This window comes from Camelus dromedarius, chromosome Y, assembly GCF_036321535.1.
Source record: "Camelus dromedarius isolate mCamDro1 chromosome Y, mCamDro1.pat, whole genome shotgun sequence".
Lineage (NCBI taxonomy): Eukaryota > Metazoa > Chordata > Mammalia > Artiodactyla > Camelidae > Camelus > Camelus dromedarius.
Genome location: NC_087473.1, coordinates 17109248 through 17132089, shown reverse-complemented (window position 1 = coordinate 17132089; position 22842 = coordinate 17109248). Strand labels below are relative to the sequence as shown.

The window sequence follows — 22842 nt, the reverse complement described above, 5'->3', positions numbered from 1 at the left end:
AGTTGATGACACTGAGGAATTGTGGGTAAGTAAAGATACAGTGGTTACATGGGAAATTCTCATATTTTAAAGCAATACACTGACATATTGTTAGATGCATTACAAGTGGCCACAGTGACAACGGGAGAAAAAGATCAGGTTAATATATATTTTTTTTATTTATTTGTTTTGGGGGGGAGGTAATTAGGTTTGTTTATTTAATTTTAGAGGAGGCATTGGGGATTGAACCCAGGACTTCGTGCACGCTAAGCACGCGCTCTACCACTGAGCTATTCCTTCTCCCTGGATGAGGTTAAATAGGAAAGATTACACTTTAGGGTGTGCGTTCTCAGCTGCGGAGTCTGAGTGATGCGTACTTGGGGGTGCCTTATTCCATTTTCTTTCCTCTTTTTATTCTTGCAAGTACTTGAAATTTTCAATAGTAAAATATCCCATAGATTCCAAGCACAACACAAAATTAAAAAAGAAAAATTAAGTTTACAAATCAAAATAGTACACAAAAATCTACAAAACTAAATAAATAAAGCCTCTTAGATGAAGAATGTGGGATTTACATACACAGGATTTGAAAATAAAATATAAGTGTAAAGCTATAGAAACACTCTACATGTCAAAAAAAATAAAGAAATTGTATGTAAATCAATGAAGTTAGAATGCTCCCTCACACCATATAGAAAAATAAACTCAAAATGGGTTAAAGACTTAAATGTAAGACATGACACTATGAAACTCCTAGAAGAGAACACAGGCAAAACGTTCTCTGACATAAATTGTAGCAATATTTTCTTAGGTCAGTCTCCTTAAGGCAAAGGAAATAAAAGAAAAAATAAACAAATGCAACATAATCAAACTTGTTTAATTTTTACACAGCAAAGGAAATCATCAACAAAACAAAAAGACAACCTATGGAGTGGGAGAACATCTTTGCAAACAATGCAACTAACAAAAGCTCAATTTCCAAAATACACAAACAGCTCCTACAGTTCAATATCAAAAAAACAAACAAACAACCCAATCAGGAAATGGACAGAGGATATAAACAGACATCTTTCCAAAGAAGGCATACAGATGGCCAACGGGCACATGAAAAGATACTCAATATTGCTAATTATCAGAGGAATGCTAATCAGAACTACAATGAGGTAACACCTTATACCAGTCAGAATGGTCATCATCTAAATGACTACAAATAATAAACGCTAGAGAGGGTGTGGAGGAAAAGGAACCCCTCTACACTGCTGGTGGGAACACAAATTGGTGCAGCCACTATGGAGAACAGTAAGGAGGTTCTTTAAAAAGTGAAAAATAGACTTACTCTCTGATCCAGCAATCTCACTCCTGGGTACATATCTGGAAGAAACTCTTAATTTGAAAAGACACCTGCACCCCAGTGTTCACAGCAGCACTATTTACAGTAGCCAAGACATGGAAACAACCTGAATGTCCATCAACCCAGATGACTGGATAAAAAAGTTGTGGTATATTTATGCAATGGAATACTACTCAGCCATAAAAAAGAATGAAATAATGCCATTTGCAGCAACATGGGTGGACTTGGAGATTGTCACTCTAAGTGAAGTCAGAGAAAGACAAATATCACATGAGTGGAATCTGAAAAATAGTACAAATAAACTTATTTACAAGACAGAAACAGACTCACAGGCATAGAAAACAAATTGATGGTTACCAAAGGGGAAGAGTGGGAAGCAATAAACTAGGAGTCTGGGATTAAGAGATACAAACTACTATATATAAAATAGGTAGACAACAAGGTCCTAATATATAGAACAGGGAACTATATTCAATGTTTTGTAATAACCTAGAATGGAAAAAATACTAAATAAATGATTACATAATGTAAGACATAACCTCCTTGAAAAAATTAATTATGAAAAATAATGCTTATAAGGATTTGTAATAATCCTAAATTTTGTTACAATATTAGGGAAAATGTTAAGTTCTAAGTGGCATGGGTACAGACAGATCTTATATAAGAGGTACATAAAGAAAGATATGGTTATAGATAAAATATAAATATGGAAATAATTCAGACATGCATATAGGTAGGAATAATATGATATAGGTTTAGTTATAGATGTGGTTACAATATAGATGGTACAGATAATACAGATACAAGTGGAATATGCATATAGTTTTATATATATGTATTCACACACACATATACAGATAAAGATGTAGATAAATAACTAAAATATTGAGATAATTAAAACATTCAGTAAATTCTGACAGAAATTATACAAATTGCTTAACCACTGGCTTATGGAACAAAAATTGTTGTTTACATTTTTTTTCCTCAAAACTTCTATATTCCTGTAACACTCCTCGGTCCTTCTTTGTAAAGAAAAACACACTGTCCCTAAAATCTCCTTGAAAAGGCTGCAGTGTGCGTCTATGACTTATTCATTAAATGGATCCCATTACCAGAATTCAAAAAGGAACACTTCTTCTTAAGAAACACTTAAGTGATAACCACGGTGTGCATATTAAAATTTTATATTAAAACCCACAGGGTAATGTTAAGAGGATGAAATTACTTTTTCAAATATTGATCATGATGAAAACATGGCCATGGTCATGGAGATCTGAAAACTGGACAGGGTGCCAGGGAGAAGTCTCTGGTCAGTAAAACTTCCCTGAACTTTGTGCCTCTTTATAGAAAAATATTCCGATGAGGTGTGGGAAGGAGTGAGTGCCATGCCAACCTCAAGCTGCAAGATGGGCATTCTGTTTCCTGCACTTACACACACACACAAAGCTACAGATGAATGCAATGAGAGACCGTGAAGAACACTGTGAGCTCTGCCCGTCCACTGAGACTTCCTGATGGAAACTGGCAGGTTGTAAGGTAAACACCCTGGAGACAGCGGGGTGAGCAGAGCTGACAGACACAAGCAAGAGTCTGAGTGAAACAGCAGAGTCACATCTGGTGTTTCCAAGAATAGACTCCTCCTCCCTGGTCCAAACCCTGGATGGAAGTTTTCCTCTAGTGGTTCTACCAGGTAGGGTTCTCTGCTTTTCCAGTTATCAAAAGGCAAAGATGTCTATGTGTCCAAACTGTAGCCACAAAGTACAATAAATAACAAAGCAACAGCAGGGCAGGTTTGGACTGTGGTACGTCAAGTACAAACTAAATATCCATGACTCTGTACAGACATAAAGGAACAACTGAATGAATCAGTAAATAAAGGGTGGCAGGAAGGATAGATCTTCCTCAGAGGGGAAATTCTAAAAAAAATAAATAAAAAACTGATGCCAATATTCCATCATTGGATGCTCCCCGCCTTGAGGGCACTTTTAAGTGACTCGCTTCCAAAGAACAGACTGTGAAAAGGTGAAGGTGGGGTGTGACGGCGCAAAAACCCAGCAGACGCTGCCCCTCAACCTGGTAATCACGGTCAACATCAACATGGTGATAGGACGTGCCCTGGACAGGATGAGGAAGGTCATTTATATTCATGGCTCTCCTCCCCCAAACACAGACCCCAGTCGAAAACATCAGACAGACCAGACCCCAACTAGGGGACTTTCTACATAATAACATGAAGGTATTAAACTCATGGAAAACAAGGTCACAGACTAGACAGAAAAAGAAACATCAGAGCTAAATGCAATGTGGGGAACAAAGTCTGCTGGATTGAAAAATAATAATAATAAATGCAATGTAATATACTGGATGGGAACCTAGGACCGAAAAAAAAAAAAAAACAAAAAAAGCATCATTAGGTTAAAAAAATCAGTGAAATCCACACAGAGTGTACGGTTTAGTTAACAGGATTGTGCCAGTCTCATGGCTCGGTTTCAGCAGCTGTCTCGTAGTCCTATCAGACAGTGACTGGATGTCGGGACAACAGACACTCTCTGGACTATCTTTACGATGTTTTTGGTAAATCTAGAACTATTTTCAATCAAAGTGCGTTTTTTAAAAATAAAAGCGGTACAGGCATACCCTCGGAGATACGGCAGCTTTGCTTCCAGACCATTTGTGTGAAGCCGGTCACGCGAATTTTTTGGCTTGCCAATGGATATAGAAGTTATGTTTACACTAGACCGGAGTCTTTTAAGCTGTGTAATAGCATTGTGTCTTAAAAAAACATGTTCAGACCTTCATTAAAAAATACTTTATTGCTAAAAGTTACTGACCATTCTCTGAGCCTTCAGCATAGCACAGACATCACATCCAGGATCACCGATCACAGGTCACCGTAACAAATATAACCATAATGACAAAGGTTGAAACGCTGAGAGAATTACTACCATGTGACACAGACATGAAGTGAGCAAACGCTGTCGGAAAAATGATGCAGACAGACTCTTGGTCCCCAGGGGGTTACCACAAACCTTCAATTTGTATATATACATATTTAAAAAAAAAATGCACTTTCTGTAAAGTGCAATAAAACCAAGTCTGCCTGTATTGCAAAAGTGCCCTCAAGAAAAAAGGTTTCTATTTTGTAAAACTAACATGTACGAATCAGGGTCAGCCTTATAATCCCAGGGAGGCAGGGCTGCCACCGTCCCACTCTGAAACGTTCCATCCCACAGAAGCATGAGCTCCTGGCTTGAATCTCGTGGTACCAAAGCCCCACGTAGAAAAAGCAGCAACAGCCAAGTTGAACATTTTAAACGCTTCTCCCCAAAATAAGAAGGGATACATTTCAAGGGCATTCACTATAACACATCATGGAAAATGGAGGTGTTGGGGGTGGGGGTGGTCTCAGACACAAAGAGATCTTCACCCCCGTCTCCGTGCTCAAGTCTTTCAGTGGCTTAGAGTAAAAAGCATTAAACAGCCGTGATGGAGCAGAGCATCTCGATAAAAGCTGTGACCCGATTAACACTCCAGGCTCCTCAGATGCACGTGACAACAGACCATTATCCAAAAATACAGGGGTCAGGAGTGGACTCTGTTGATGCACAGGACAGATCGTTCAGCTCATAGTAAGTCAGCAACACCTTATCCTCACTTCTGTGTCCTTCTGGATTCAGCCCTCAGATGCAAGTGAATCACCGTTAAAATACAGCTTTCCCCAAGTCGGCTTCTCTACTGGAGAGTCCCCAGTGGCCGTGGAAAGCCCTCAATGTGACCGGACACTCACAGACCAGCCCCTGTGAACTGACTGACCTTGCTGCTCTGCCTTCGCCCCCTCTGCACAGATGAAGACCCCTGTGTTCACCAGAAAGAGGAACCACCCCGCCACCCCTCTGGTGGTCTTTAAAATTTAAGGGATGGTGGTTATTTCTTTCCTCAGGATTCTATCTCCCAGGACTGGAAAGACACGGATGGAGAAGTAAAATCCACTCGTGTTTGCGGAGACAGCAGATACAAAGGTCCCACCTTGAACGAAATCCTGTCTGGAGAGGGGAGACAGCATGCCTGAAAAAGTTGCACCCCCTCCTAGGAACGGGCGAAGCACGGCCAGGTGGGATACGCAAGTGCAATTAAGTAACGTTGCAAAAAAAAATGCAGAGGCGCCCGGTTCTCACAGATACTGATTAAGCATCAAGAGAAAAGGAAGACCAGAAGCAGGTCAGTTGATTTCAAAGTAAGTCAGAAAAAAAATTTTTTTTTGATTTCCAAGTAACAAGTTTTGCTTTCAGTTTTGGAATTTCGCCCCCCACCCCACCCCAGTTCTCTCCCCGAGTTCTTTTTGTCAGAACGACGTGATCTTTTGAAATCTCTGCTGTGCCAAAGAAAGAAAAGTAGGTTTTGAAAATGAAATCACTCGCTTTGTTTTAGTAACTTGTTTGAGGACGCCTCGGGTTTCTTAAGCTTCTCATAAACTGGCCAAAACAGAGCGAGCAAACCCTGAAATGACAGGTGTTCGGTCTTCATTTCAAGAACGGTGTTTTGAAAGTCCCGACCAGCTGCGCAGTCGGGGATAAATCACTGCATCTCTGCGTGACTCAGTTTCTTTGTGTGTGAACAAGGGGATACAAACAGTGAGTCAGTTTCTTCCAAGTCCTCACAACCTGCAGTTCTAAATTATTTTCTTATTTTATCACACATACTTCAACCAACTATGCTTTACGCTTACTAGGGGTGATTCAGGAATGGTTTAAGCTCATTTTCATATTCCTGGAATTAAAAGCGGACAAAAACACATGCTTTCCTGGAATCATGGCATCCTCTCCCTGACCCCATAAAGTGAAATATTAAAAAAAAAATTGTGTATAGTATGTATTTGAATACTGTTCTTAATTGAAAGAGAGGATTTGCTTCCCTGTCGAGGAAGTTTGGAGGACTGTCCGACTCGAAGAGGAAAAACAGCTGTGTTCCACTCGGACCCCCTCTGGTGGGACCTCCAGGACCCACGAGACCCAGAGGGAGCCACCTGCCGCCCCCATCAGTGGCTGCCTAGGACGTCCTTAGGGACAAGTGCTGCCGGGAAATCCCCGCCAGTAAGAGGACACTTCCTGGCATCCTCAGGAGAAACTGGAAGACGCATCGACCGTTACGTGGGAAGACATAGTCGTCTCAACAACAGCAACGCCCCCCCAATCTTGTGAAATGAATACACATGCTTGTTTATATGACTTCACATACTTTTGATACATTTTAATAGCTGATTCTTGTTATGCATCACAGGGAGACTTTCCAATCGATAAAATTATCACACAGATTCATGGACATTAAGTTGATCTGTGAAATCACTTTAGCAGAATCAGCGCAGCACAAGTTCTAAGCCAAGCGATGTGTGAAGCACACGCTGATTCCCCTAACACGCTGCTGACTGATTTCTGCGATGAGCCCAGAATGTCAGGAGATGGGAGCCGAGACAGTGTTTTTCCCAGGATAGGAAATATGATGCTCCTTCCTCGTCCTGTTTTTTTTTTTTTTTTTTTTTTCATGTGTTGCATCGTTCACAGCTCAGCCACCAATCACCCTTTCACTGAGGCTGGCTGGCTGACGCTAACAAATTCAGATTTCTCCACCTTTCTGTTTGGCCATCCTGGTATCTCTGCATGATCCGTCCTTTGTCCACACCTTGAGCTGCTGTTTGACTCCATGTAAGTGTGACGGTCCCTCCTGGGTCTGCATGACCTTAGACCCCAGCGAGGGATGCGTTCCCCTGACCCGCCTGCTGAGGGATCCTGCAGCCCTCAGCTCTGTGCTGCGAGGCAAAGGTCAGTCCACAAATCAGGGTTCTGCCTTGTGTTTTACATTTGTTTTTTTTATCCTCAGAGTGTCTTCGACTTGCCCAGGGTTCTGATTCTCTAACAACACCAGCTCCAAATCATTCTCGTACAGTGATCTGAACTGTTCCAGGGCTGGGCACCGCGGAAGCGTGGCATGTGGGTAAATTTAGACGCACGTGGATGTGTTTGCTGGTCCTGCTGCAGCAGAGAGACCCAGCCTGCTGGCTTAAAACTGGGACACGGTGACATCCCTGGCAGCCTCGAGGGCAGGTAGCCTTCCTTTCCCCAAGGCTCCTGGCTAACTCCCCCATCCTTTATCAGATCATCTCTTTGCTTACTAACTCTAATAGCCTGTGCTGTTGGAAGAGGCCAAAATTTAAGTCCATCATCTCCATCTGAAAATCATAAAGTAACCTGACTTCTAACAGTTCATCTATATGCCCCAATGACCCGCCTTTATTTTTAAAAGACTCATGAATGTCCAATTAAGCTGTTATTTTCCTTCACATTGGACCTAGGACATGAGAAATTAAACACAGAAGCAAGCTGCTTCTTTGTGCTTTTTTTTTGGGGGGGGGGTGATTAGGTTTACTTATTTATTTTTAGAGGAGGGACTGGGGATTGAACCCAGGACCTCATGCATGCTACGCATGTGCTCTACCACTTTGAGAATGGTCCATGCTCTGCTGTGCGCACCCAGCTCTCACACATCATTTTTTTGGGGGGGGTGGGGTTCTGTCCTGTGGATAATACAGCCTCAGGAAATGTTCAATAAATGAAATAGGAAAAAAAAAAAGCAACAAGTCCATTTCTCTAGATTACCTAGGGAATTTAAACACTTTCCAGTTACCCATAGACCCTTTCCCCCTCTCCTTCCACTCTGTCAATAAAACACCATAGAAGCTTTGTACGTGACTGCAGTCGGGGAATCTGCCTCGCACTGGTGACAAAGAATCTCGATTTACGCTACGTCTCCTGAATCCATTAGTGCCGGGCGTCTCAAGTCACTCATGTGTCTGTTTTCAGTGTAAAATTCAAGACGCGGGTATGACATCTGAGGTTTTCCAAAATTATTTGATCTGGGAGCCTCTTTTTAGAAGAGAATCTGGGGTGGGGGGGTATAGCTCAGAGGTAGAGCGCATGCCTCGCATGCATGAAGTCCTGGGTTCCATCCCCAGCACCTACACTAAATAAATCAATAAACCTAATTGCCTCTCCCCCTCAACAACAAAAAAAAAAAAAAAAAAAAAAAAGACAAAGAGAGAGACAGAATTCCAATATGGGAGGTCTTGGCAAAGACCTTAAATGGTCGAAAAGTGGATTCTACGAGGCGGTCCTGGAGTTTGAGACAATTATCTGTGATTTGACAATCTCTGAGATTCAGGAACATGAGAATGTATGGTCAGGCCTGCAAAAATGCTGAAGTATCTACCTCCTGCTTGGTGATCTGTATAATGACCACCAGATAGGCCATTAATTAATGAGGCTGAATTCATTATGTTATGTTAAAAAAAAAACAATATTCCATGGGCCCTCAGTACTTTACTGAATCAAAGCAATCTGTCTTAACATAGAAAATAAATTTCTGGTTACCGAAGAGGAAAGGGGGTGGGGAGGGATAAATTAGGAGTTTGGGATTAGCAGATACTAACTGTTATATATAAAACAGATAAACAACAAGGTCCTACTGTACAGCATAGGGAACTATATTCAATATATTGTAATAACTTATGATTAAAAAATATAGAAAGGAATATATGCATGTTCATGTATCACTGAATCACTTTGCTGCACACCAGAAATTGACACAACACTGTAAATCAGTTATCCTTCAACTAAAAAAATAGATAAGGAAAAAAGTCATGTGTTTTATGTATGCATTCACTCACATGATTTACTAAAATGAAAATCATTTTAGGAACAGAGGGTTTGACAACTTTTAAAAGTAGAAGCAGTTACACAAAGGGGTGTGTGAAGCATTTCTATTAAATTCTCAAGGAAACTGTTTTTGGACATTTCCTGTTGCTGGTCTTCCATGACTAATTCATCCATCCATTCCTCTGTCTAGTTACCTTCATTCACTCCTTTAGTCCTTTAAGGACCTCTGAGCTCTCATCACTCAACACCAGGAGAAGAAAGGGAGGGAGGGGAATAGGGAGGAGGGAGGGAGAATTAAAAGAAGTTAAGAATCCACAATGCATAGCAGAAAATGGGAAGGGGTGACGTACACATGAACTCAATGCCTTAGCAACTTTCTTATGACATTCACACCCAGGCAAGGATTTTGAGGCAGTACATGCCTAATCTATGACTATATTACCAAGACTAAATTGACTTCCAATCCTGCAAGTGGGACACACTCGAGAAAAGTGATGAGTGCCACAAAAACAAATGCTGGACAGGGTGTGGAAAAAAGGCAAGCCTCGTGCACTGTTGGTGGGAATGTAAACTGGTGCAGACGTTATGGAAAACGTTATGGAGACTGCTAAAAAACCTTAAACATAGATTTACCATATGATCCAGCAGTCCCACTCCTGGATATATATCCAGAGGGAACTCTGATTTGAAAAGATACATGCACCCCAATGTTCACAGCAGCACTATTTACAATAGCCAAGACATGGAAACAGCCTAAATGTCCATTGACAGATGACTGGATAAAGAAGATGTGGTATATTTATACAATGGAATACTACTCAGTCATGAAAAAGAATGAAGTAATGCCATTTGCAGCAACATGGATGGACCTAGAGATGACTATACTAAGTGAACTAAGTCAGAAAGAGAAAGACAGATACTATATGACATCACTTAAACGTGGAATCTAAAAAAATTATACAAATGAACTTGTTTACAAAACAGAAACAGACTCACAGACATAGAAAACAAACTTATGGTTACCTGGGGGGAAAGAAGGGTGGCAGGGATAAATCAGGAGTTTGGAATTAGCAGATACTAACTACTATATATAAAATATATGAACAACAAGGTCCTACTCCAGAGCACAGGGAACTATATTCAATATCTTGTAATAACCTATAACGGAAAAGAATCAGAAAAAAAAATGTATGTGTGTGTGTGTGTGTGTATATATATATATATATATATATATATATATGTATATATATAACTGAATCACTATGCTGTACACCAGAAACTAACACAACATTGTAAATCAACTACATTTCAATTTTAAAAACGTGATGAATGAAAGAAGAAACTGGAGTCAGAAGCTCGTTTCCAGAAAAAGACACATGTCACTGAGTCACCGAATTTCTTTCTTGCCAATGCTAAGGAGCGCCATTCCTGAGCCTACCATGTTGACTGAAGGTCACGCAAGAGACCTGACCAACAGCACGCAGCCCACAGGGGAGAAAGAGATGCTCAGATGGAGAGCCACTGCCCGCACCCACCACTCCCTTGCCCATCGCAGGCAGCACTGATCTGCCACGGCTTCTGTCCTGCTGAGATAGACCCTCCGTCCTGTCTATCCATCCAGGCAGGAAGGAGACATGGCTTGACGTACGTCCCCACTGGTGCAAGGCTCCTCAACTGGCTCAAAGAAGCACGCTAAGTGTCAGTTTCTCATGTTTCAGTGAGTGCTGCAACATGCTTGTTACCACGGTAACATGAATAGCTCCTTCCACTGTCACTAGAACTTGAAGACATCATTGTTGTGGACCATTAAATGCAGAGTCTGAGGACCAGCCTGCAAGTCCACTTGCCATGTATGAAGTGGTTTCTTCTGGAAAATGTACATCAGACTGTCTATCTACCCATTTACCTTCATCTCTATCTGCACTGCATATTTATGTATTAATTTATTGTATATGATAAATATTTACACACATTATATAATATGCAATTGTATTTATATAATACATTCCGGAGCTAAATGAATTTTATTCATTATCTATGTAAAGGCTTTCCAACGAATTTTGAAATAAAGCATCTTGAGATGATAGAGTATATAAACTGTCTATAAAGACAATTATATGAATGCATAGTATATAAATATAATTACATCAATATAGAAACACAGTAATAGAGCAATCATCATAAACATATATATTCAAATGAAATTCAGCTGGTTTAGATGGTGAAGGCTTTCTAGACATGACTGGCCAATAAAAGGATTTTATGCAAGAAACAGCTTGGTTCTGCTGTGGCTGTCACCGTCCCGAGACCGCTCGCGCCCACACGCAAGCACACCGACATGTCAGGGACCCACGTCTGTTTGCGGTCTACCTGGAAAGCTATTTCCAAAGAACCTGCGCACGGTGGCGAAGTGACAGCCCGGGACGGGAAGTCCTCGGGCATTAATTCACCTCGGCGGTGGCTCTTCTGCGGGCTGGGATTTGCCCCTGTGTGTCCGTGGGTGCACTGCGAATGTGTGGTCCACGCCAAACTGGAAAGAAGAGGAACTTGGCAAGAAGCAGGGACCCAAGACCACAAAGAGACTAGTATGAGTTTCTGCACTTTGGGGACTTGGAGCGTCTCCTGTTTATTGAACGTGAACCCCGGGGTCTGTCTGCCGTGCTGACCCGAGTCGCCAATCACTGTGCCAGACATTTGCAAGGACAGCAGTCCCTCAGCAGAGTTCTCGGGACGCTGAGAGAAATAAAGGCGTGCATGTCCCACGAGGCAGATAAAAGGGTTATTTAGCTGCGCCTTTTGAAAACAGAGTGTCCAGTTTGATCCCTGCCAAAATTGTCCATTTCTCCACCCCAGTATGCCACCTGGAGCTCCGTAACTCGTTAGCAATTATGACTCAAACCAGAAGAGAAAGCTTGAAGGAGAGTTAGAGAAAAGGGAGCCTTGTCCCTAAGCAGACTCTATCAAATTATTTAAGTCTCTGTATTTCTTTTTCATTGAAGTACTGTCAGTTGCAATGTGTCAATTTCTGGTGTACAACACAATGTCCCAGCCGTGTGTATATATATATATACACACACACATTTGTTTTCGTATTTTTTCCATTAAAGGTTATTATAAGGTATTGAACATAGTTCCCTTTGCTATACAAAAAAACTTTTTAAAAATCTATTTTTATATATAGTGGTTGACATTTGTAAATCTTAAAACTCCCAAATTTATCTCCTCCCATCCCCTTTCGCCCCTGGTAACCGTAAGATTGTTTACTAATTCTGCAAGTCTGTTTCTGTTTTGTTGATGAGTTCATAGTATCCTTTTTTTTTTTTTTTTCAGATTCCACATATGAGTGATATCATATGGTATTTTTCTTTCTCATTCTGGCTTTTAAGTCTCAGTATTAATGAATGTCTTCACCGTCCAAGGAGGCGTAGTCAGAAGTTCCCCCGCAGGTCACTGATATTGTGAAATTCTTTTTACCATCAGTTACGTTTGGTGAAAGATGGAGCAAAGACACGGAGAATGACCAAGGCAGAAGCACACTCTTCGTTCTGGTATTTTGTTTTTGTTTGCTTTGCTCTAATGTGTTGCAATGGGTGAGAAGAACATTCGACGGGAGGCATGGCTCCCGGTTGCACTGGGGCATATGGGCACACCTAAGTTTATAAACAGACTCAGACACACTTCAGCTCTTACCACACGCCTTTTGGCCACGAGGGAATATCTGACTGGCTGAGAAAAGCAGTTAACAGTGACACAGTTTATTTGTTTAAAAGACGTGTCTCCTCAGACTCACAGATCTAGAGAACAAACTAGTGGTTATTACCAGCGCGGAGAGGGAAGCGGGGAGAGGTGACGTCAGGACAGAGGATTCAGGGACACAAAGTACCAGATACAAGATAAATAAACTACAAAAATACCTTGTACAGTGCAGAGAATATAGCCAATATTTTTCCATCACTTTTAATGGAGTGTAGCCTATAAAAATACTGAATCACTATGCTGTAATGAAACCCAAAACTAACGAGGTAAACCCAACTAGCCTTCAATCAATTTTTTACTGTGTTTATTTTTACGTTTTCCCACCTCGCCCATCCACAGAGTGATACTCAAAGGAGTAAAAAAAAAAAAAAAATCTGAAAACATGACAGGCATTCCACCCCAATGGGCTCTGGTCCCCACACCCCCTTCCCCACTGGCTGTTTTCTCAGACCACAGTTGGATGCTGCAGACTGAGTGGCAGAAGCCAGTGGACCCCCTCCGAGGTAACATGATCCATGTCCCTGTCACAGTTCTGAACCAAGCACAGGCGACGCTGATACATGAAACACCATGTGCAAAGCCCATCACAGCTCTAGGAGCACAGCCCAAGACACGTTTTCCGCGCTCTGCAAAAATAAACTCGCGCCCACCCTAACACCTCTCACCACTGCCAATCACGCTTTCTTTCACTCTCGTGCTTTTTTTTTTTTTAAGAGGATCCAAAACCTTCACCAAGATTCTTTCCATCTTCACGTAGAAAAATCGGAAGCCAAGTTTCGCGATGGAAAGACGTGCACTTTGTAAAACATGTGTTCTTTCCTCCCCAGCCCGCCAACCGCAAAAGAGAAAAACAAACAAACAAAAATGAACAAGGGGACTGGAGGAGGGGCTGATGCCTGCAGATACCTAAGAGAAGCAAATTCATAGGATGAAAGAGTGGAAGGGGGTTGCCAGGGAAAAAAAATCACAGTAACTTCAAGTATATGTTAAGCATAAGGAGTGAGTTACGTTCTTAGAGGCGGTCACCACTCTCAACACACCCAGCCCAAGAAGGTGCAATGGGAAGCCAGACCCTCATGCTCTGCTCCTGGGGCAAATCACTGTTTCCAGCACACACATTTTAAATAAAAACACCCCGACAAAACTCGGGGTTCCTTCTCCTCATTTCCAAAGAGCTGGGAAAGCCCTTGTCATGTAATTAACACCATCTCCTTAAGATGCATCCAGCGAGGCCCTGCAGGGTTTCTTCTCCCTCACATCCTCCCTAAGACAATTGCACTTTTCCCCTCTGGGATCAATCCCATAAGATCTCACCTTGTTAAACTGACTACACTTCAGTTTTTAAAAATTCCATGTCAAGAAGCTCACCTTACCGAATATTTTATGTTTACTGGGGTTCAACCACTTACAGGAGGAGGAAGGTGGGTTGGGTCAGAGGAAATGATCATTCTGGAAACTGGTCAATTTCCACAGGCAGGTGGAGCCCGGGGGTTCAGCGCACACACCTGGGACAGGTGATGTCAACTGTCAACGTCTGACGTTTGAAGCCAGATCCCTAAATGGACGGGCTGTTCTCCGCTCAGGCGCTGGTTTCATACGCCTTTTATTTCACGGTTGGGTTATGTAACCACCACAGAGAGAAATGGCCCTTCCAAGCCTCAGTGGCCAAGTTCAAACTTGTAGGCAAGGCCCCTTGCTTTCTCCTCCCTTCTTCATTTGTGCTACTCTGCACCCCCCTCCTGCCCACCACGAAGGAATAGGGCGGGCGTCTCATGGGGCCATTCACGAAGCAAAGAACAGAAGAGGCTTTGAAAGGCCCAATGTAGGTCGTTTAGAGAAAAATGACAAAACTGGAAAATATTCATGGGGTGAACAGCCCATGAATGGTCACCACCCACAACAGATGACCTAATGGCCTAGGAAGACGTGGGCTCAATTTTCAAGATTCTCACTGTCTCTTGATGGAACTGGGCAAAAGCAGGCTGTTTGGTTTCATACTGGGAGCTGACAAGTTTAAGACATCAGTTGTTTGGGACTAATCAGAAGGGCAGAGTCTGTCTCAGAATTCTTGAACGTAATTAAGTAGAAGACGAAGGGTCTCCTCGGAAAAGATACAGTATTCAGAATTTTTTTTTTAAACTGGGCAACTGATTTAAACTAAACCCTGAACATATTTTTTCTCATTGGGGAATAAAATATATACACTGTGAAGGGTGGAGACCATTACAGAAAGAATACAGTTCTTGTTTTTGCACTAAAAAAAAAGAAAAAATCTGTTTCTTACCCTTAATTTTCAAATGCAAAAAAAAAAAAAAAATCAGCTGTCACCAAATTTGGAAATTTAAGTATGTTTTTAAGCAGAGAAGCCTGTCTTCAGAGTGAGGGCATTCAAGGACTTTAAATATCTTCCTATGGTTGCTTTATCTGAACAACTCAAGTTTTGTGCATGAGTTGCATTGTTGAGGATGCTGTGTGATAAAGATTTAAGACAGGGAGCACCAATTAAAACGGAGGAACCGTAAACCCAGCCAGTCCCCATGCACTTGAACATTTACTTTTGTGGGAACCCTCTCTGGGTTTTGCGTGTATGTGTGTGTGTGTGTGTGTGTGTGTGTGTGTGGTGGTGGTCATGGTTGTGGTCCAGGCATAAAAGCACAATATTCTGAAGACTTTCTAAAGAGACTTTTGCACATTCTGAAAGCAAGGTGATGTATAGAGAGGAGACACACTCATCTTTGTAGAGACCAGACGCTTTCCACAAATTAGCACAAAGGAAAAAAAAAAAAAAAAAAAAGAAAAGGCCGAGTTCAGAAATAAAGAATCCCCCCCCCATATATATACTTATTGTCAGTCTATATTCCAGGCGCCCCCACCCAAGGAAAATGAACTTTGGAATTGTCCACATCTGTTCAACTGTAAATTAAATAGCACGGATGTATCTGCCTTTATCCACTTCCTGTAACAACTGGTCCCTGAGCAAGTATCTTCTCTATTCTTACATTTGAGTAAAAATTAGCTGGAGACCTGGTTTAAGGCCAACTGTAAGTTTAGCATTACTTTATTTAGCAAAAAAAATAAAAATAAAAATAAATAAACAGACAAATCAAGCACAAAGGAAAGCCACAATTCTTCCACCAAAGGAAAGTAGATGCAAGCACCTTGAAAACAGCATCTAAGCATAGCCATCATCATGAGAATGCAATTATCATTCCATCCCTGCTCGAAATCATTCTGGTTTCCAAAAAAATTAAACCTGTCATTTGAATCCAGTGATTTAAAACTGATGAAGTCGTTTTCCAGTTGCTACTACTAGCCTGGATTGCTCACTTACATGTCAAGGAAAATACTCTTTAAAATTGCTATATATATATATTTCCAAAGACATTTCCTTCCGTAATGGAATACGGAACTTCTAATCTGGCAAGAAAATAAATATTTGCAGAGGCTTCCATGAACATTCTTACATTCCTAATTTGGAGATCCATTTTTGAAATTCGAATTTTTTTTCTTTAAATCTGGAAATAAGGGATGGATGCAGCCATGGGCCATACGCGCGCCCCACTCCACCCCTGCCACAGACAAACACACCCACCCACACAGACCTTCCCCTCCATCTACACAGAGAAATCCAGCCTGAGGACTTTCAGGATTGCGGTCCAACCCTTCCCACAGCCAAGGAAAGGCAGGGAATCATTGCCCACTCCTCAGATCTGCCCCTACAAAAACATGCAGATTTCTCAGCCATCGGATCGCTTCTCCACGATCTGCCGCCCTCTAGGAGAATCGCTGAGCCTCTCCATTCAAACGGCGCAGCTGTCTTCACAGCTGAGGCTGGCTTTGTTCTGGTGGGAAGTCAGGTCTGCACGCCCTGGTCATTTCTCGCGCAGCAAGGCACTCACCCCCCATGTGTTCGGCACGCACTCCTGGGTTGCCCGCAGAACTCCTACACAACCTGCAAATGCTGCCTCGTCAGGATAACTAAGTCTCCCCAAACTTTCTTTTTTTTTTTTTTTCCTTTCTCTCTCTCTCTTTTTTCCCTCTGCGCCCGGTCCCTCAAATCCGGCTGCGTCCCGAGTCTGAAAAGGGAGGTAGCTTGCACCGCCTCCAGTTAGAGAACAGTTCGATGCACCGCGCGCCCTGGATGTGCCCGCCCGGCCAACGGCGGATCCCTTCCCAAAAAAAAAAAAAAAAAAAAAAAAAGCACAGGATATGGGCACAGAAAGCCGTTTCTCCCAACTGACCAAATAGAAGGGAGAAAAAAAAAAAAAACCAAATCCAATCAAATCAAACCAAAATCAAAGGAAGAGTCCACACTACCACCTTGTGGATTCTGTTCGCAAAAACAGCACCTGCTTAGTTCGATAACCCGCACCCGACAACCCTCACCCCAAATTTCTGAAGTTGGGTCCAAATGACAGATGGGGGTCCGCGGTGCCGGCTCACCCCAGACTCGCCCAGGCTCTCAGCTTAATTCATTCCGCGCGCACCCAGCGCGGGCGCAGGCGGCCAGCCGCCGCGCAGGGCGGGAGCCACCCCACCGCCACCCCCTGGACCCCCGACGCTGCCTCCTGCACCCTCCTCCCCCGCTAGCCCCGAAATGGCAGCCTAGTGGCTCCAAAAATAAATAAAAAGAAACCACACCTGCTGGTGGGTTCAGAGGAAGGAGTCGGAGAACAGGAAACCCGCAGCCAAAAAAAAAAATTTTTTTTTTAATAAAAAATTTAAAAAGCCTCTGGGAAAGGGGCAGAAGGGATGCAGAGGACGTCCTCCGGGTGCCCCTCGCCCTCCGAGGAGGACATCCGTTCCCAGGGTGGTCCAGGCCAGGCCGCGGGGATGCGGGGGTTGGAGTGACCCCCGGCTCCCGCCCCCGCCGCTCCGGGAAGAAAGGGGGCTGTGTCTGGCGGCGAGCAGGCGCCGGAATGGTGCGCCCGGGCCCAGGGCTGCGCGGGGCCCGGGCCCGGATCCGGGGGCGCAAAGCCCGGGGGGCCGGCCCGGAAGACCCGTGCGGGGCAACGGAGCCTAGTGGTTCTCCGGGGGCCGAAAGATCGGGGACAGGTTGCGGCGCGGACGGGGGAAGAGCGGGCATCTGGGAGACAGAGAGGCGGAGGGCGTTCTGGCGAGCGGGAGGGGGAGGTAGCAGTCGTGGGGTGGGGGGTGCAGGCGGGGGCCTCAGCCTGTGCTCCCACCGCAAGCCCCCGACCCCCGCACCATTTCCAGCTGAGCGACACATCCCTGCATCCCATCGCACCCCGCCCGCGTGTCCGCAGGTCAGGGCACGCGAGTGCGGGCGCAGGCCAGGGGCGCCTCCGCCGCGGCCTTGAGGAGGGGGCGCGACTCAAGTTCACTTGCTTTTACAATCCTCTCAGAGCCCCTCACCCACCTCCGGCGCCCCCCCCCCGCCCCCGCCCCCAGGCTGCGGGCTCGGCGGATCTTGGCCACCAGTTCGGCCCCCTGGAGTAGGAGGGGGTCAGGCCGAGCCGCGCGGGAATGGCTGGGGAATGGTGGGGGGTTGGGAGGGGGGAGAGGTCGGGATGAAGTCTGCTGGGAAGGCGTGGGGGGAGGGCGGGATCTGAAGCGCGGGATGCCGGAGAGCTCTGGGATGGGGGTTGTCTGTTACCGTGCCCAAGATTATGGGGGTGGTGCGCAAATTAGAACCGACTCCCCAGAGCCCCGGTCTCACCTCGGACAAGAGGACCGGCGGGCCATGCGCCCCGCGGGCTCTACCCCAGGGGACCCGGGTTCTCTGTGGGCGCCAATGGGGTCTGCATCCCTTGAGACCCCGGCTAGGGCGCCCAGCGCCTGTCCCCGCGGCTACCAACTTTTGTGGTCCTCCAGAAAAGCGGGCAGCTCGGGGACCGTGCTCGGGCGGCAGCTGCGTGCCCCTCGCCGAGGTCCAGGCCAGACCCAAAGGCCCCCGAAGAAGCAAAACCACCAGCTGCCCCCCCCACCCCCCCACCCACACACCCCCACACCCCCGCCACCTTCCCCCAAGCCACACGCACGGGAAAAGGAGGGGGGGCAGGTAGCCCGCTCCCAGCTTTGCAGAAAGAGCGCTGAGCCACCGTCATTTCGTCTTCACCGCGGGTCTCCAGCGCGCCCGGGTCGCTCCCCAGCAAAGCCCAGCCAGGTCTTAATCAATCACGTGCGCTATTTCGTGCATCACACACGCCGTCATCTTATCCAAGGCCAGCAGAGGAAGGAGGAAAAAAAAATCGCTTCATGCAAACCCAGCTAAGCCTGTTTTCCCTTTTTTTTACTCTCTGGTTAACCACCCCCCCCCCCAAATTGCACCCCGGGAGGTGGTACCTGACAGTTTCCTTAAAGGAGGAGGAGGAAAGAAAGCCCTTGGTTGCTCACAGTTTCCAGAAAGAAGTCCTCCTGCCTCCAGCTCCAGCCTCGGTTTGCAGAGAACTGGGGCTTCGCTCTTTCTCGCCCTGTATTGCAGATATATTTTTTTTCCTCCTCTCCCCGCCACACTCCTCTGTTTATTTCTATGTAACACAGCGCTACTTTGTAAACACATCACACACGGCCCGGAGCCGTTCTAATAGCTGATTGCAGCAAAATGCTTCCAGACCACGATGGTCCCAATTTTTTTTTTTCTTGAAGTCAAAAGGGAGAAACAAACAAACAAAAAACCATGTAATGTTTCTGTCGAGATATGCATGAAGCGTTCACAGGACACGCCGAACATATATGTCCACACTCCCACCCACACCTAAGAAATGGAGCGACAGATGGAAGAACGTCCTATCCAAATTTTCAAAAAAAAATTTTTTTTTTAATTTTTTTTTAATGTCGGATAAAGGGAAGCGCAAACGTTTGCAGTCAGGCTGATTATCTTTTGCTGGGGAGCACAGACAAGCCAAAATGTGAAAAAGGCTTAAAAAAATAATAATAACCCAGAGACACATCTTTAAAAAAAAAAAAAAAAAAAGAACGAACAACCAAAAAAGGGCACCTACCTTAGCCGGGGGAGAGCAGCATGGGCTGGAAGTGTTATTTTTATACATCCAGATTTTTCTAGGGAGCCCTGGCCGAGGGTATGATTCAGGACGTGTCAAGTCCAGGCGCCTTGGCTCTCTCCAGGGCCAGCTACAGTGGCTCCCCCGAAGGAATGTGAGGACCACCGGCACCGCCGTTTGGAGGAAATTCGTTGTTTCTGCCGTAAATAGTCTTCGGGGGAGGAAGACACAGCACACAGTCGGAGCAGGAAGGGCAGCGGGAAGGGTCTGAATAAGAGCTCTGTATGGAAAGACAGAAACCGGTCTGCAAGAAAGAGAGAGATTGAAGCGAGAGGTCCCGATGGCTCCCAGCTCCCCCTCTGCTATTGGACCAAACTGAATGAAATTTACAAAGCCAGCAGCCAATGGCTCTCCGCAGTCGGCCCCGTCACTACAGAAACCACAGCCACAGCCACAAGCCGATGCGAAGAGCCGCTAATCCCAGCGCAGACCAGCTGGAGCAGAGCGCTGCCCGGTGCCGCGGCGGCGGGACAGGTGAGCCTGCCGCACTGGGCCGCCGCGCCACACACACACGCACGGGAGGGCCTCCTCTCTGCTTTCCCTGCCCTGCTCAGAGGCCCTGCAGAGAACCCCAAACACCGATACTTGCAAACATCTTTAACTCTTTAAGGTCATGCTCTCCCAGCGAGAGTGCCAGCCAGCAGTGTGAGCTATTCCCCGGGGTCAGGGTGCGGAATGCGTTACTGTTTCTGGACGTTATCATGGTGGTTGCATTGGGAAGCGCACACATACACACACACACATCAATGACATACACACAGACAGCAAAATTAGAATGCAGATCCGCAAAGGACCGAACCTCTTCTATGCCCAGGTGATGGGTTAATGCCTTTTGGGATTTGTTCGTTTGTTTCCTTCTTTATACAGTAATGATATTGATGAATAAAACATTGAGTAACTGTATTTTTATATCTGAAATGTGTGAAGAGAGTAGATCTTAGAGGTTCTCATCACAAGAAAAAAAATGTGTAAGTATATGAGGTGATCACTAAGTTTATGGTGGCAATCATTTTGCAATATACACATAGACCAAATTATATTGTACACCTAAAACTGATACAATGTTCGGTGCCAAGTATATCTCCATACAACTAGGGGGAAATGTTTTTAATAAATAATAAAAAAAAAATTGGAGATGCTGCGAGGATCTGCCAGTGATATATTTAATTTTTTTCACTTCTGGGATCCAGGAGTTAATCTTTTCCAGCCAATTTCAAGCTTGGTAATATGACCTGCTGTTTACCATTGGGTTAGAGGGAGTTGGCTGTAAATTGGGGCAATGTCTGAAGGGCCTCACTGATAAATCTGTAAAACACGACATAGCGTTGTGGCAATATGAATGCAGATTCTCAAGCCATATTGGGTTCAAGTTACATACGACCTTAGATGTGCATTCAAATGCTTTGTCTGGCTTTCTGTCTCTGGAAGATGCAGAAGATAAAAGAAACGACCTCGTAATATCACTGTGAGATGCTAGGTAATACGGACTAGGCATGGAAGAAGCTCTAAATAAATGTTTCCTTTTCTTAACGTTATTTCACAAGTCTATGAGTTTATTTATTGAACGACAAAGATAATGTCCTCGATCCACAGGGTCTCCTCACAACTGCTTTCACATTAAGGCAGCAAACTTAGGCATCCAACCGGCTGTCATTATTTGGTGGGATGGCATAATTAGGGATTCCTCACAAGTTTTAGGAGAAGGACTCTCAGGGAGGGGGCATGGCCAGCAGTCGGGAAGATAATGAACGTTGCGTTGGGAACCTAGTTTCAAATCACATGTCTTACCTCTGCTCGCTTTGACCTGTTGGAAAGTTTGTGAGGTTCTATGAATCTTGGGGAATATATCTGTGAAACAGTGATTAAAATAGCTCTCCTGTGGATCTAAAAAAAAAAAAAATGACACAAATGAACTTATTTACAAAACAGAAAGAGACTCACAGACAAAGAAAACAAACCTAGGGTTACCAAAGGGGGACAGTAGGGGAGGGGTAAATTAGGAGTTTGGGATCAGCAGATACACACTAGGATATACAGAAGAGATAAACAACAAGGTCCTGCCATATAGCACAGGGAACTACACTCAGTATTTTGTGATAACTTATAATGAAAAAGAATATGAAAAAAATATATGTGTAACTGAATCACTTTGCTGTACACCAGAAACTAACACAACACTGTAAGTCAACTATACCTCAATTTAAAATAAAAGCTTTCCTGTGGGTTCCTAGGGATGACTAAATGACATAATATGCATGAAAATATCCTTTACCAAAGGCTATGTATATATACGTCATGTCTATATTATACACATAGATATATAGAGAGCTATTTATAATCACTTATATACATATATACATAGGTATATTTAAGAAGAAACATACATATGTCTTATGTAAGTATGTATTTTGCTATTATTGAATAGATAGTTAAGATGTAGTAACATAATAGTATTGCTAATAAGTATAGCTTTTCCCTCAAATTAGTAACACCATTATCTATAAATACAAAAATATAAGTATGGACACAGACATATACACTTCCCAGAGTAGAGCCTAGAAGCACAGCCTCAAATTGAACATGACAACTTACAGCAGTTCAGAAGGTCACTGGCTTTGCCACGAAAGCGTGAATTGATTGACTGATTTACAATTTCATCAAGTATCTTTTGAGCACAGGCATGGTCCTAAGCACTAAAAATGAATCTGTGAGTAGCACACGTCCCTTTGTTTTTGAAGAAGCATACAGTCTAGTGGATAACGGAGACAATGGCCTAAGGGGGAAAAAATAAAGAAAGATTACCAGGAGGTTATGAATTTCTAGGGATCCTCGGGGTGGAAATGGTGGAGTGAGGGTCTTCAGAGAAAGAGAGCTCTCAGCTGGGAAGGCATTGTAACAGAGAACAGCTACCTTGACTCCATACGGGACCTATTCCTCTAGTTCTCATCTCTGTGCTCTGGGACCCGTGCTTAGGCATGCCCGCTCTGCAACTTTGTAAAGGAATGTTGCCTGTACCCTGAAATAT

General features: G+C 44.2%; 1 protein-coding gene across 4 annotated transcripts in view; it reads right to left on the bottom strand.

Moving 5' to 3' along the window:
- The window catches only part of LOC135320456 (neuroligin-4, X-linked), a 303270-nt gene extending 280773 nt beyond the window's left edge, over nt 1-22497 (bottom strand). For 2 of the 4 annotated variants that reach the window (XM_064483595.1, XM_064483597.1), the window contains exon 1: nt 19758-20117. The gene's annotated coding sequence lies outside the window, so the exon portion shown is untranslated. Of the gene's footprint in view, nt 1-18794; nt 19586-19757; nt 20118-21605; nt 21702-22409 lie in introns of those variants that run through there. The other 2 variants (XM_064483594.1, XM_064483596.1) reach the window with 2 other exon arrangements.
- Nucleotides 22498-22842: the final 345 nt, after the last annotated feature.